Genomic DNA, 15,172 nt, shown 5'->3' on the forward strand with positions numbered 1-15,172 from the left:
TATATATATGTGTGTGTGTGTGTGTGTATATATATATATATATATATATATATATATATATATATGTGTGTATATATATATATATATATATATATATATATATATATATACATACAATATAATTAAGGTAAGAAAAGTAATATTGAAATGAAGTTGCTCATAATCAACTTACTTTGAGTGATTATTTTGCTTGTAAATTTGATGAAAGGTTATTTTTATTCATTGAGAGAATAATAAGTCATTTATGAGAAGTTTTGTGAACTGACTCCAATGTTGTAAAAACTTTTTTTTACCATGAATAAGATTTTTTATCATTTACAGTCTACGCATCTGTGATAAAGATTACAATGGGCTTGATTCACCAAGCGGTGCAAAGTGTTTGCACGCTGGTGAAAAGGCCCTTATCACGCCTAAACTCACTTTAGGCATGATAAGAAGAAACTCGCGCGAAGTTACCGCGCGTACGCGCGTAAGTGCGCGCGCAGCACCCGACGCTTCGCGCGAAGCTCCCATTAAGCCCTATGGGACTTTGCGCGTACGCGCGGTAACTTCGCGCGAAGAGCAGGAAAAAGCGGTGATAACTCAGTGGTGAAAAGGTCATCACGCCTAAAGTCTTTTAGACGTGATAACTGGGTTATCACCGCTTTGTGAATCAAGCCCAATATCTGGCTTATAGAAAACCTGTAACATCAAAAAGTTCCCCTGGGGGGTACGCACCTCGGGAGGGGAAACCTCCGGATCCGATCGAGGCTTCCCCCGTCCTCCTGTGTCCCACGGCGGTCTTGCTCTGGCCCTCCGAACACCAGGGATGTAAATATTTACATTCACGACTCCAGCGCAGGCGCAGTATCGGCTCTCCGCTTGGAGATAGGCGGAAATAGCCGATCGCCGTCGCCCCCCTCCCTACTGCGCAGGCGTCGTACAGCAGACCCGACGGAGATCGGCTATTTTCGCCTATCTCCGTGCTGAGAGCCGCAACAGCGCCCCCGCTGGAGCCAGGGAAGATAAATATAGCGAGCCTCATCAGGCTTGTTGAGCGTGGCTTGCAGGAGACTTCCGGGGAGCCAGCGCTGGATTGACTGCAGCTACAGGGGAGGGGGAAGCCTCATTGGGACCCTGAGGCTTCCCCCTACTGAGGTGAGTACCCCCCAGGGGAACTTTTTTTTGTTACAGAGTCTCTTTAAACACATAAGTACCAGCGGTCTCTGCCCCCTTCAGGACCAGAGACCGCTGATACAATACTGACGGAATCCCAATGAATCACAGCGCATACCTGCCGCACGCTGGGATCATACTGACATCCACTCTGCCATCTCTATGACGACAGAGTCATGTGAATTGGTCAGGAGCCGCTTTCATTGGCTTCTGACCGTGTCTATCAATTTAAGCCAATTGGAGTCGCTTACATTGATAGACACGGCTAGAAGTCAATGAAATCGGCTCCTGACCCACTCACAGGGCTCTTCCGTCATAGAGCCAGGCAGAGCAAGTGAGCTGCGATGGGACACGGCGGGGATTCAGCGGCGAGATCGGTAAGAAGCGATGAAAACAGCGGATGCCCACTGTGGCAGTGATTGAAATCTATGCCCTGCCAGCCAGGTAACCACCAAAACAGGGCGTAGATTTCAATCACCTCAGTCCTTAAGTAGTTAAAGAGGATCTGTAACATAAAAAAATTCCCCTGGGGGGAACTCACCTCAGGAGGGGGAAGCCTCTGGATCCTATTGAGGCTTCCCCCATCCTCCTCGGTCCCACAGTGGTCTTGCTGTGCCCCTCCGAACGGTGGGCATGTAAATATTTACCTTCCTGGCTCCAGCGCAGTAGTGGCTCTCAGCTCGGAAATAGCTAATCACAGTCGAGTCCACTCTACTGCGCAGGCGCAAGTCTCCTGCGCCTGCGCAGCAGAGCGGACCCGACTGAGATCGGCTATTTCCGCCTATCTCCAGGCCGAGAGCCGCAACAGAGCCCCGGCTGGGAAAGGTAAATATTGCACAGTCTGACACATTATTGGCTGTGCATTCAGTGGGCCCAGAGCGAGACAATCGTGGGACGGAAGAGGAAGGGAGAAGCCTCGATAGGATCCAGACTCTTTCCCCCTCCCGAGGTGAGTACCCCCAGGGATACTTTTTTTTATTACAGATTCTCTTTAAAATAACATATATCCAAGTAACACCTGGGATTTGTCACTAACTGCATGTGTCATCAGTAGCAATGAACAAAAATGTGGTGAAAATGTCCTCAAACTTCTAATGGTTGTGCAAATTTTCAGCAAACCATTTTCATGAAATTACATTGAAGTCAAACGCACAACTTTTTCGGTTAAAAGCAAAGCAGTTGGGGTGCTAACATGAAGTATGTTTCAGCACTGTAGAATACTTGGTAAGCTGCATGTTTTATTGTAAATTATCTTTAATTACCTTCTCCTTAACTCCTTGCACCTCAGCAGCAGGCTAACAGTATTAATGCCTAAGCATGCTCATATTACATATCACAGATACACTTTTATCATGCTTGATCTGTCATATTAGTGACTGGACAGTGGTATAAAAAAAAAGCTGAGCAAAATCTCTTAATTGTGGAAAAAGGAAGTGGTAACTAATCAGAATGAGGTGACGTAAAGCCTGTTTGCATGCCACAGAATAAACAGGCATCCCCATTCAGTGTGATAAGTGACTGTGGGCTGGATGAAACATGCTGTCATCATCACTCATCGTTTGTTGCTTTAGAAAAGGACTTTACATCAAAAGTGCAATCTCATAATGCAGAAAAAGTCTTTCTGAAAAAACTTTATTGACACAAATAGCAAAAAGGTACATCAAAATATATATAGGTAAAAAAGAGGGTGCTTTAATCTCATACAATCGGTCTTCATATAATCAATAATACATCAAATGACCAAAAAAGTAGAGCTGATACATGATCTGGCTTGGCTTGATAAGTGGTTGTAGCCTTTATGGGTATTTATCTCAAAGGCAACGACACATGTTCTTTTCGGGCTTTGTATGCGCCCTTCATCAGGACGTGATACCTAACTCTACAAATCAAGACAATAAACAAAAAAAAGAACATATTAAAATCGTAGTGTATCAAAAAAAGGGCGCCTGGAAAAAAGGGCGCGGGATATAGCCGTAATTATAAGTTGTAATGTACCGTATATGAATATATAAAGTCAGCGCAGGTCTATAGTAATACAGCTTTCATCATTTTCTGGTATACAGGATCTTCGAACAAAAGGGTAAAGAAGCAAGGCTTACCAGATTCCAACAACCCACATTATAAGGTTGTAAACGAGTTTGATAGATGGTCCGCAGAACTTTCAAATGGTGTCGTTTCACCAGCGATGTTGCACACCACAGATTCCTCCGGAATATAGTAGATATCCTGAGATCGCAGAGACTCACCAAAGGGGAGTCCAGTAGGATAGTGACATGAAAGAGATGTACGGCACATCTAAGTGTAAACCGTCTTTATTACATAACAAGTAAAACAATTAAAAACAAGGATAAAGGAAAACTCACATACGGGGCCCGTGCACTGGGAACCCCGAAAAAGTAGCGCGCATAAAATGGTCAATAGAAGACCTCAAATAAAATGGTGCCGCCTGTCGCCTTCCCGACCGGTTTCGCAATCTTGCGTCATCAGGGGAGATTTTTTTAGCTAGTATAGTGCCCAGTTTAGCCAGTATAGTGCCCAGTTTAGCTAGTATAGTGCCCCAGTATGGCTAGTAAAGTGCCCAGTTTAGCCAGTATAGTGCCCAGTTTAGCCAGTATAGTGCCCAGTTTAGCTAGTATAGTGCCCAGTTTAGCCAGTATAGTGCCCAGTTTAGCTAGTATAGTGCCCAGTTTAGCTAGTATAGTGCCCCAGTATGGCTAGTAAAGTGCCCAGTTTAGCCAGTATAGTGCCCAGTTTAGCCAGTATAGTGCCCAGTTTAGCCAGTATAGTGCCCAATTTAGCCAGTATAGTACCCAGTTTAGCTAGTATAGTGCCCAGTTTAGCTAGTATAGTGCCCCAGTATGGCTAGTATAGTGCCCAGTTTAGCTAGTATAGTGCCCAGTTTAGCTAGTATAGTGCCCAGTTTAGCCAGTATAGTGCCCAGTTTAGCTAGTATAGTGCCCAGTTTAGCCAGTATAGTGCCCAGTTTAGCCAGTATAGTGCCCAGCATAGGTGGGTAGTGCAGAATAGGTAGGTAGTGTCCAGTATAGCTAGTATAGTGCCCAGTATAGCTAGTAAAGTGCCCAGTATAGCCAGTATAGTGCCTAGTATAGCCAGTATAGTGCCCAGTATAGCGCCCAGTATGGGTAGGTAGTGCCTCAGTTTAGCTAGTATAGTGCCCAGTTTAGCTAGTATAGTGCCCCAGTATGGCTAGTAAAGTGCCCAGTCTAGTTAGTATAGTGCCCAGTTTAGCCAGTATAGTGCCCAGTTTAGCCAGTATAGTGCCCAGTTTAGCTAGTATAGTGCCCAGTTTAGCTAGTATAGTGCCCAGTTTAGCCAGTATAGTGCCCAGTTTAGCTAGTATAGTGCCCCAGTATGGCTAGTAAAGTGCCCAGTTTAGCCAGTATAGTGCCCAGTTTAGCCAGTATAGTGCCCAGTTTAGCTAGTATAGTGCCCAGTTTAGCCAGTATAGTGCCCAGTTTAGCCAGTATAGTGCCCAGTTTAGCTAGTATAGTGCCCAGTTTAGCTAGTATAGTGCCCCAGTATGGCTAGTATAGTGCCCAGTTTAGCCAGTATAGTGCCCAGTTTAGCCAGTATAGTGCCCAGCATAGGTGGGTAGTGCTCCCCCCGCGGCCGCCGCTGCTATTACCTGCTTAGGCAGTGGCCGCTTCCTAATCCGCGTTCCTCTTCTGAACTTTCTCAGAGTGTATCACAGCAGCGCGCCGGGCGCTGCTGCTGTGACGATGCAGAGTGCAGGAAAGAGCGCGGCTCCCTATAGCGGCGATCTGTATCGCTGTTACCAAGGGAACCGCTCTTTCCTGCCCCCTGCATCGTCACAGCAGCAGCACCGGGCGCGCTGCTGTGATACACTCTGAGAAAGTTTCAGAAGGGGAACGCGGATTAGGAAGCGGCCGCTGCCTAAGCAGGTAATAGCAGCGGCGGCCGCGGGGGGAGCGGGGAAGCGGGGCGCGGACCACCCACCACCCACCACTAGACTACCAGGGAAGACTCGCATACAAGCCGACCCTCCAACTTTTGACCCCCTTTTTGGGGGTCAAAAATTCGGCTTGTATGCGAGAATATACGGTAAAACAATATTTTTCGTTTATAGCTTATAAACGAAAATATAGTGCTAATTCGGTTCAATAAACGGAAATGAAACGTCAAAATACGGTCTATAACAACAAACGAATTATACCTAACTGTAGGCTCTCCCTATCCCTAACCCCTAGACCCCCCCCCCCTTTGTGTAAATATACATAATTTAATAAATTGTGTATATTACAAATATTGTACTGTAACTATACCTATCCCTACTCTCACACAGAACAATCCCTGTGCCTATCCCTAACCTCTAGACCCCCCTGGTGGTGCCTAACCCTAACCACCCCCCTGGTGGTGTATATTGTACTGTAACTATACCTATCCCTACTCTCACACAGAATCCTCCCTGTACCAACCCAAAACCCTAGACCCCCCTGGTGGTGCCTAACTCTAACCCCTCCGGTGGTGCCTAACCCTAAGACCCCCCTGGTGGTGCCTAACCCTAACCACTCCCCTGGTGGTGCCTAACCCTAACCACCCCCCTGGTGGTGCCTAATCCTAACACCTCCATGGTGGTGCCTAACCCTAAATCTCCCCTGGTCCCCCTAGTCGTGCCTAACCCTAACCATCCCCCTGGTCATGCTTAATTCTTACCTTCCCCACTGCACAAAAACCCTTACACACATATAAACAATAATATATTTAATCCTTAAAATACTTCACTATAAATAACATGAATAGAATAATTTATATATTTTAATAGAATAGTGTTAAAATCATGTACACATTAATAATATTATAAATAGAAATAGGTATATATATATATATATATATATATATATATATATATATATATATATATATATATATATATATCAGAGTAGATAGCCTTACAATCACGCACGCATTAAAAATCTTAAAATAACGGTAATATTAAAAGCGATATATTAGAAAACTATAATCAACGCATTATAAGTGTAAAAAACAAAGTTAATACCAAAAGCAATGTATTTCCAATAGAACAAGGTTGAAAACGAAATTTAAGCATTATATGTATGAAAATGATTTTTAAATGATAAAATAAGTGTAAACGAAAATTTACTTGTTACAGCTCTGAAAGCGAAATTTAAAAACGGAAAAATAAGTAAAAGCTCCTATAAGTGAAATTTAAAAACAAAAAAATAAGTACCGTATATACTCGCAAGCAAGCCGACCCCCCAACTTTTACCTGGAAAACCAGGAAAAAATGATTGACCCCCATATAAGCCGGGGGTAGGAAATGCTGGCCGCGTGATCCCCCCCCAGTGTGTCCCAGTATAGCTAGTATAGTGCCCAGTATAGCTAGTAAAGTGCCCAGTATGGGTAGGTAGTCCCCCAGTATAGCTAGTATAGTGCCCAGTATAGGTAGGTAGTCCCCCAGTATAGCTAGTAAAGTGCCCAGTTTAGCTAGTATAGTGTCCCAGTATAGCTAGTATATTGCCCACTGCCCAGTATGGCTAGCATAGTGCCCCAGTATGGCTAGCATAGTGCCCCAGTATGGCTAGCATAGTGCCCCAGTATGGCTAGCATAGTGCCCCAGTATAGCTAGCATAGTGCCCCAGTATAGCTAGCATAGTGCCCCAGTATAGCTAGCATAGTGCCCCAGTATAGCTAGCATAGTGCCCCAGTATAGCTAGCATAGTGCCCAGTATAGGTAGGTAGTCCCCCAGTATAGCTAGTAAAGTGCCCAGTTTAGCTAGTATAGTGTCCCAGTATAGCTAGTATATTGCCCAGTATGGCTAGCATAGTGCCCCAGTATGGCTAGCATAGTGCCCCAGTATGGCTAGCATAGTGCCCCAGTATAGCTAGCATAGTGCCCCAGTATAGCTAGCATAGTGCCCCAGTATAGCTAGGATAGTGCCCCAGTATAGCTATCATAGTGCCCAGTATAGGTAGGTAGTCCCCCAGTATAGCTAGTAAAGTGCTCAGTTTAGCTAGTATAGTGTCCCAGTATAGCTAGTATATTGCCCAGTATGGCTAGCATAGTGCCCCAGTATGGCTAGCATAGTGCCCCAGTATGGCTAGCATAGTGCCCAGTATGGCTAGCATAGTGCCCCAGTATGGCTAGCAAAGTGCCCCAGTATGGCTAGCATAGTACCCCAGTATGGCTAGCATAGTGCCCCAGTATAGCTAGCATAGTGCCCCAGTATAGCTAGGATAGTGCCCCAGTATAGCTAGCATAGTGCCTCAGAATAGCTAGCATAGTGCCCCAGTATAGCTAGGATAGTGCCCCAGTATAGTTAGCATAGTGCCCCAGTATAGCTAACATTGTGCACAGTATAGTCCCAGTATGGGTAGGTGGGTGGGTAGGTTGTTAGTGCCCCTCCCCGCTCCCCCCGCGGCCGCCGCTGCTATTACCTTAGGCGGCGCCGCTTCCTCTATCCCCGTCATGCTCCGGTAACTGACTCACAGCAGCGCGCCCCTCGCTGCTGTGGTGACGGAGGAAACCATAGAGAGCGGCTTCCTGTAGCGATGCCGCGATGCCGTTACTATGGGAACCGCTCTCTATGGTTTCCTCCGTCATCACAGCAACCGCCGAGGGGCGCTCTGCTGTGAGTCAGTTACCGGAGCATGACGGGGATAGAGGAAGCGGCGCCGCCTAAAGTAATGGCTGCGGCTGCGGGGGGAGCGGGGAGGGGTACTACCACGCCCACCCACCTACCCATGCTGGCCTGGCACATCACTCGCAAGCAAGCCGACCCCCCAACTTTTGGGCCACTTTTGGGGGGTGAAAAATTCGGCTTGCTTGCGAGTATATACGGTAAACCACAAAGTTAAAACGAACTTGTAACTGGTATTTGTAATAAACCTTACTCTGTAAACCTTTGTTAACACGATCCCTGCAACCGATATTTCTCGGGCGCCCTTTTTTCCTGTGGGGCGCCCAATAGCCGATATTTTGCATTGCAGTCTATGGCGGCGCTCTTTTTGTCCATTAGCCATATGCGCCCTTTTTTACTGGCCCGTAAAATCACAAATATTCTCCAACATAATAAGTGACAAGATCAGTCCCAGAGCGAGAGCCCACAAGTGTGTAAAGTTTGTGGTATGTACACCAGGTTCATTCTAAGAACCTACATACCTGAAAAATGTGCCAAGATAAAGATTCAAACGATGAAGACTATAGCATAAGGAAGGACATGTCTGAAATATAGCAATGACTCTCCACAAGAGAACCAGAGGCCCATCCACCAGAGGAGGGCATACTGTATGGACTAGTAAATATCAGTCCACACACTCACCGTTATGTCTCCAAATACAATTAAAAATATAGAAAAGTATTGAATGGAGGGTCAGTAATACAGAGGAGTTTCTTAGGAGGGAAACATATACAGATGTACAAATCTGTATGGCTCAACCAAGAGTAAAAACCAGCAAAAATGTATAGAAACAAAAAATAGAGGGCATCTGAACCCACCAGATGCACACAGTGGCCTGTACAGTGGCCTGTACTTTTGCCCATGCAGAGGAGGACACAGGGGGGCACAAAGGGGCATAGAGGAGGACGCAAGAAGGGCAGAGGAGGACACATGGGGTAAAAGGGGGCATGAGGTACAAAGGGGGCATAATCCACAAGATGCTTCTTCACCATCGATACACCAGGTTAAGTATATATTTTTCCAGTTTTTTGTTCTCTAAACCTAAGTGTGTCTTATGGTTTACAGCAGGGGTCCCCAACCACCGGTCCGCGGCCCACTGCTGGTCTGTGGGACGTTTGCAGTTGGGCCACGGGACAGTCCTCTTGCCCCCCCCCCCGCTGCCGTTACCTTAGTCAGCGGCCACTTAATCTATATTCCCCTTTCATGTCCGTGTAAGTGATTCCCAGCAGCGCACCCCTCGGCTGCGGTTAGGAGGAGGCAGGAAGCAGGAGAGAGAGCGCGGTTCTCATAGTAGCGGCGATACACATCGCCGCTACAGGAACCCACTCTCTCTCCTGCTTCCTGCCTCCTCCTCACAGCAGCCGCGTTGTGTCCTGCTGGGAATCACTTACACGGACATGAGAGGGGAATATAGATTAAGCGGCCGCCGACTAAGGTAACAGCGGCGGCCGTGGAGAGTAGGGGGGAGCACTATACTACCCATACTAGGGCGCTATACTGGGCACTACTATACTAGCCATACTGGGCACTATACTAGATTTACTGGGCACTATACTAGCCATACTGGACACTATACTAGCTATACTGGGCACTACTATACTAGCCATACTGGGCACTATACTAGCCATACTGGGCACTATACTAGCTATACTGGGCACTACTATACTAGCCATACTGGGCACTATACTAGCTATACTGGTCACTATACTAGCTTTACTAGGCACTATACTAGCTATACTGGGGCACTACCTACCCATACTGGGACTATACTAGCTATACTGGGGCACTATACTAGCCATACTGGGGTAACTATACTAGCCATACTGGGGCAACAATGCTAGCTATGCCGCCCAACCCCCCCGTAACCCGCTGCGCACGACACTGTCCACTAGGACGCGCACTCGACCCCCCCCCCCCCCCCCGAGAAAAAATTGGTCAGAAAGTGGTTGGGGACCCCTGGTTACAGGATTAGCATATTTTCCGGACTGTAAGACGCTCCTGTCTTACAGTTTGAAAAATATGATAGTCCTGTATTCCTGTATGAAAAAATTGCTTGGGTCTCTACATTACAGAATTGTCAGTCTACCACACACCATGCAATCTTGCAAAAAATTATACTGAAATTTCCACCAATTCCAATCGAGAAAAACTGAAAAAAATGAGAAATCCACTCCGAATTTTCACTCACATTTAAAAAAAAAAAAAAAAAAGAAAAAGATTTTTCTACAGAAACTATTGTTTTTATCATCGAACTGCTGTAAAGTCGGATCATTTTATTGTATCGTGTGTGGCCACCTTTAGGCAGAGCTTGACATGACTGACTCTTCTTCTATACTGAAAGTACTCACATGGAAAAAGGCCAATAGTTACCGGATTCCACATTACCATGTGCTACAGTTGTAAATCTTAAATCCTTTTGACTCTAGTGCCATCTACTGGTGATGGTATATTATTATTTACATTAAGCTATGCAGGTCTGATGATGCCAAAAGCTATACCGCAACGACGTCCTCCAACAACGAGCGCTCCCCGATCCATCTCACTGCGGGTTACGTCACGCAAAGCTAATCTGACCCAGGTCCTGTTTATTACAAATCATCTACAATTCAGTGGCAAAAAGTCATATCAGGCCAAAGAAAGGGTTGCTGAAAGGCTAGTAAATTAGAGGATGCTTTCCTGCAAACATGTACAGCCTGTGGTGATTTAAAAATAAAGGCTGTCTTGGATTTGTAGAGACTAACCAGCGAGGTCATGGTGACCCAGAACTCATTGGAGTGTGCAAGGAGCTACAATGGTCCTAAAAGCCCCCTTACTAAAAATGTTATGAGAAAACAAAGGTTTGCTTTCTTAAAACAGAAAGAACTTGTGATAATTCAGATTGGAGTGAGCTCCGAGATGTCTCCCAGTGCATCACTGCTGAATATATGCAAATTAACCATTGTTGCCCTTAGAAGCTAAGCACTCCTCCAGAACCGCTGGAATGCAATGATGTACTAGGTTGTTAATTTGTAGCCCCTTACACACTCCAATGAGTTCTGGTTCACCATAAGCTTACTGGTTAGTCTGTACCTCTGGGTGTTACAAGCCCTACTCCATAGAGCCAAATTAATCCATGCCATGCACTGATGAGGATCAAACAATCCGAAACAGCCTGTATGCACGTTGGATTAGTATGGCTCTGTACAAATTAACACCTAACACATCATTGCATTCCAGCGGATCTGGAGGTGTGTTTAGCTTCTAAGGGTAACAATGGTTAATTTGCATATATTCAGCAGTGATGCACTGGGAGACATCTCAAGCTCACTCCAACCTGAATTATCCCAAATACTTTCTGTTTTAAAGAGGAGCTGTTAGGTATAAGGTCTCAGAGAAAATAAACACATATATCAGTAGCTAAAGATTGGCTGTACTTACATTACATATGCATTTCACTGTCCACGTTTGTACTTCACAGAATTTTTATATAGTATATGCAGAGATTGATGCTCCTGACAGCTCATGGCAGGTTCCATGTTTTTCTGTCTTCTATGAAGCCAATTGTGTCGTCATGTCCTGCCTGCTTCCTGATCACAGAAAAGCTCGTACTGAATAACACAGTGTGCAGTCAGGGCCGGAGCTACCATAGAAAAAAATAGGCAGCTGCCCCAGAGCCTGTCCCTCCCCATCTTAACTGTTGCTCCCCAGGGACTCTGCAGAATCTGTTAAGTTGGGAGGTGATTGGGGGAGGGTCAGCAGCCAGCTCAGGGGCCCAGGAGGGAAATTTAGCTGCAACAAAGGGCCTCTAATGACACTTTTTGGTCAGGGGGTGTCTGTTAGGGGGCCCCCAGGCTAATCTTGCCCTAGGGCCCCATTGTTACTTGAACCGGCCCTGTGTGCAGTGAATATTAATTAGCCATGTGGCTAGGAACAATAGCTGACTCCTGCAGTGTACTCTGCCCGGAGATTTATCAGTGCTACGCGCTGGACTGATTACAAGCTGCTGTAACGTCTCATTAGCAGCCGAGGGAAGGGCCCCAGAATGCTTTGCAGTATAGTATGCGGCTTGCGTCCTGCTTGGGTCTAACAGCTTTGCTGATAAGCACACATCAAAGGTAAGAGAGATTTTTATCTTCACTAATGCCTTTTTGGCTTCCTTCTAAACTGTTTAACACATTAGAATAGAGGTTTAAATTAGCTTCTGCAGCCTGACAGTTACTCTTTAAGAAAGCAAACTTTTGTTTTACATTGAATGTGTAGTAAATGCTCTAATTGTGGGCATGTACAAATGACTGTAGTTACACAGTAGTCAATTCACTAATTTTTCAGCAGTCCTCACTATGATCTGATATAACTCAGGCAAACAGTGCAATCCCCCATACCTAATAGCAGACATTTTTGTTTAAATAAATTCAGGGCAAGTTTGCAGGATCAGTTATGTTCTCCCCGTGTTCACATATGCAGTAGCAGCAGCAACCATATACCTGTTCCAACACTGGGCACTGGGACCTCTCCTCTTCCTTCAAGTTAGTTAGCATGCACTTACATCCCTCCGTAGACTCCCTGGCCCATATGCAATTCACTTTTTCTACTGAGTTTTTTGACCTAGGAGATACATTTTCATCTTCTATTTAAAATAAGTTTTTATTATTGTGCAATTGAAAAAGTATCAAAAAGTAGTTGAAAGGGGACTATCAATATTATTTTGAACATTTTCTTGCTTGCTGCTGGTTTTAAAGGCATTTTATTGACAAGTTACCGTATGCAAATATCACCTAGTCCTAGGAGAAAACACAAGAGAAAAAGTGAATTGCATGTGGGCCCTGATGCTATGTGATATGCATGAGGAGCAGGAAGGAAGCTAATGCATGCTAAGCGGCTTGTATGAAGAGGCAATGAGAGGACCCAGAGCCCAGTAGTGGAACATGGGAGAGAGACAGGCAAGCGCCCCCCAGGATCGGGAAGGAGGGGGGGATTTCTGGCTGTCTGGGTTATTAAAGGTGAGAGGATATTGACCACACTAAATACTAAGTGTGTGTGTGTGTGTGGGGGGGGAGGGGGATGGGGGGGTTGCAGCTGCATTGAATACAAAGGGGGAGAAAATAATGGTGCCATGAATACTGGGGGGTGGGGGGATTCTGCCCACAATGAATACTAATACTAATAGGGGTGGGGGGTTGAGAAAGGATATTGGATGCACTGAATACTAAGGATGTGGGGAGGGATAATACTGGCCGCACTGAACATGAAGGGGGGAGTGGGGGATGTTGGCCAAACTAAACACTAAGGTGGTGGAAGGATACAGGCCACACTGATTACTGGGGGGGGGGGGGGGGACTGGCTGCAGTGATTACTGAGGGGGGAGAATAGTGGGTGCACTGATTACTAAGGGGGTGCAAGAAGCTGATAGATACTGTCCACTCGGAGTACCGGGGGGGGGGGGGGGGGCAAATACTGTCCGGACTGATTACCAATGGGGGGAGGAGTTATACCTGGAAAGAAATAGAATGTAAAGAAGGTCATCTCTGAGCCTGCGCAGTACTGGATTTAGGCACTGATATTGAATCTCTGTAATTCAGGTGCTGGCTATAGCCATACCCCAAATTATGTGCAGAGGTGGAGGAATTAGGTAATCAGTAGGGTAAAATATATATATTTTATATTTCCGTAGAGTACCGTGCGCAGGTAGAGCCGTGTTCTGGTTTCTCACTGCACCGAAAACACGTGATGGGAACATATTTATGCATAGAAGGTGCTGAGGGAAAACCCAGGAACTTCTTACTCTTCTCTCTCTCTCTGTACCCCCAAACCTTGTCTCCATCTCAGAAGCCTCATACACATGGGGAGAAAAAGATCCACGATGGTGCTCAGGCATTTTGAAAGACCAAGGTGCCAGATCACTTCAGCAGATAATAGTTCATCGCCAGCAGTGTGTGCAGCACTATGAATGATTTTTATATCAGGGGCCATATGCAATTAACTTTTTCTCCTGAGTTTTCTCCTAGGGGAAAATTTTTCATCTTTTGATTTGAATAACGTTTTAGTACTTTGCAATGGAAAAAGTACCAAAAGGTAGGTGACAAAGTACTATCAAATTTGTTTTAAGTATTTGTTTTGTTTGCTGGTGGTTTAAAGAGAGCCTGAGGTGGGCTCGATTTTTTTTTCTTTTAAAGTAGGCTACCTGATCCGTGGGGCTGAGCGGATCAGGTAGCTGCAAAAACCACAGCTCCACACCTCTCCTTTGGGCTGCACTGGCCCACTTTCATGACCTATAGGTCACGACGCTGGAATGAGAGATTCATTCTCTCGTCCAGCGAGGCTGGGGGGACAACAGGGGGCGTGGCCAAGGAGAGAGCGCTGCCCAATGACAGCTTTGGAAACCCTGCAGGAATTCCCCTGGCGGGCCATTTGAACAGAGAATCCCTCTCCGTGTTTACCTCAGAGATGGCAACAAATAATGTTGCCAATCTCGAGGGGCTATAGCGCAGCAGAGAGCGGCGGTGTGGGGGGACAGAGGCATGTTATGAGGAAGAGGACATGCCTCTGTGTCCCATCTGCCCTCCTCGGGTTCTCTTTTTGACAAGTTTGAAAATATCACCTAGGAGAAAAGTCAGCAGAAAAAAAGTGAATTGCATATAGGCCCATGTGTCCGCAAAGTCTAAGGCACTTTCCCCTACATTGCTGAACAATCCTATCGGTGAACGGTTGTTTGGCATTTCAGTTGCAGTCTTCGTTCACATAAAATTGCTCAAGATCTTTGATCGTGGAATGATCGTTCACAGGTCGTTTCACGAGATTCCAGCTTTCGGTGTACATGGCTTAAACATCTGCTCTATTCTCCCTGCTCCATCTTTCATGTCACCCCTATCCTTGCCCCTGTCCTGTATGTAGCTGAAGTGTACCCAAGGCAACATGATGAGATAAACATGTGTATGTACAGTACAAAACATTAATAACCAGGCTGTTTTACTTGCTTTATTTTGCTGCCTGAAAAGCAGATTACAACCATAAAAGTTTTTCTGACATAATACAACTTCTAAGGGCAAGGAGAGATAAACTACATGAACTATTGACCTTTTTCTAACTCTGGGACACTTAATAGGCTGCCACTGATTACAGGCAGTAAAACATTCAACCAACCTTGTAAATGTTTAAATCTAAAAGAAAACCAAAAAGGTCAGTTTTAGGAGCAGGAGGATACAAATAATTGTTTATTTCATCAGTTTATTTTCACCTTCATTCTAAGGCATTTTAGAAGTAGAGCTTTTGGGTCCCTTTTACTCCTTTACAAAATAAGTAGTGGCTCTAGTTCAGCTTGATTAAACTAGTTCCTTTATAAAATGTGCACATTTTATGGA

The sequence above is a fragment of the Hyperolius riggenbachi genome, chromosome 2 (assembly GCF_040937935.1).
Source record: "Hyperolius riggenbachi isolate aHypRig1 chromosome 2, aHypRig1.pri, whole genome shotgun sequence".
In the NCBI taxonomy this organism is placed as follows: Eukaryota; Metazoa; Chordata; class Amphibia; order Anura; family Hyperoliidae; genus Hyperolius; species Hyperolius riggenbachi.